The sequence below is a fragment of the Thamnophis elegans genome, chromosome 13 (assembly GCF_009769535.1).
Source record: "Thamnophis elegans isolate rThaEle1 chromosome 13, rThaEle1.pri, whole genome shotgun sequence".
Taxonomy (NCBI): domain Eukaryota; kingdom Metazoa; phylum Chordata; class Lepidosauria; order Squamata; family Colubridae; genus Thamnophis; species Thamnophis elegans.
Genome location: NC_045553.1, coordinates 47,625,687 through 47,627,501, shown reverse-complemented (window position 1 = coordinate 47,627,501; position 1,815 = coordinate 47,625,687).

The following is a 1,815-nucleotide window of genomic DNA, read 5'->3' as shown; positions in this document are numbered from 1 at the left end:
GTTGATCTGCCGGGTCAAACTCTCTTCGTATTCTGCTGCCCGATGCTTTCTGCACCTAATCTCCTCCTCTGCCTAAATTGCAACATAAAGTAGGGACACATCATCTGGGACCATCATTTCCAACGTTCAAGCCTCTTGATGCACTCTGTTTTGGGGTGCTTGGATAGAAAATGTGACTTAAACCTAGAGGAAGGAAGGAAGAAAGGAAGGAAGGAAGGAAAGAAGGAAGGAAGGAAGGAAGGGGAAGGTTGAGGGAGGGAGGGAGGAAAGGAAAAAGGAAGGAAGACATTAAGAAGGAGGGAGGGATGAAAGCATGAAGGCATGAAGGAAGGCATGAAGGAAGGCATGAAGGAAGGAAGGAAGGAAGGAATAAAGGGGAAGGCTGAGGGAGGGAAGGAAGAAGAAGGAAGTAAATCAGTAAGAAGGAGGGAGGAATTGAGGGAAGAAGGCATGAAGGAAGGGAGGGGAAGGTTGAGGGAGGGAGGAAAGGAAAAAGGAAGGAAGACAGTAAGAAGGAGGGAGGGATGAAAGCATGAAGGCATGAAAGAAGGGGAAGGTTGAGGGAGGGAGGGAGGAAAGGAAAAAGGAAGGAAGACAGTAAGAAGGAGGGAAGGATGAAAGCATGAAGGCATGAAGGAAGAAAGGAAGGAAGGAAGGGGAAGGCTGAGGGAGGGAAGGAAGAAGAAGGAAGGAAATCAGTAAGAAAGAGGGAGGAATTGGGGGAAGAAGGCATGAAGGTAGAAATGAAGGGAGGGAGGGAAGAAGGAAGAAAGAAAGAAAGGAAGGAAGGAAGGGGAAGCCTGAGGGAAAGAGGAAAGGAAGAAGGAAGGAAGACAGGAAGGAAGGAAGGAAGGAAGGGAAGGAAGCAAGGAAGGAGGGAGGGAAGGGGAAGGCTGAGGGAGGGAAGGAAGAAGGAAGGAAGATAGTGAGAAGGAAAGAGGGATGAAAGCATGAAGGCAGGAAGGAAGAAAGGAAAGGAGAGGTCTCTACAGGATGAAGGATCTCTTCCTAGTTCTTTCATCCATGTGGACATATGGAGTTCAACTCCCAGAATTCCAGGAGTCAAAATCCACACATGTCAACCTTGAGAAATCCTCTTTTAAGGGAAAACTGGGGACAATTCCCAGGTTCCCACCTGCCCCAAGACCTCATGAAAGTCCCTGTGATTCTCCTACCTCTTCCTGGACTTTCCTGTAATCTCTCATCAGAGCCTCACTGCAAGGATTCCCTCCATCGGGGAGGCACATTTTGGCCACCCAGAGGTCTCGGAGGGAGGCCAGGTCCTCCAGGAGCTGGAAGTAGATGGATTTCAGCTACGAACGAAACGGACGCGGAGAAGGGGAACATTAGTCTTTAAGGAGAAACCCTCCCTCCCCCTATTTTCTGCATGGAAGAAATTCACAATTCCTTGACGTCTATGTGGCGACACCTCACCTCCTCTTTAAATTGGCTCAGTTTGGTTGTCACGGCCAGAGATTGAGTGAGCAGAATTTCGAAAAACGCATTGGTGTTGAATGAGTCAAGGTCTATGAGGTCCTCAGAGTCCCAGAGTTTGAACTGGTCTACGAAGAGAATGACACATAATGCATATTTCTTAGGGCAAATAGTAATAGTGTCAGGCCTGCAGCCACCTTTTCCTTTGGGTCTTGGTCCCTGGCACACTTTCTATTATTCTACTACGCATTTTCTATGGTGGGAAAGTGGGATTGTATGGAGTTAGATGCTATGTAGCCATAACAACATTCTTTCTAGAAAGCCAAGGTCATCCTTTGTCTTTGAACCCCTACACCTGATCAGAACTGGATGGGTGGAACT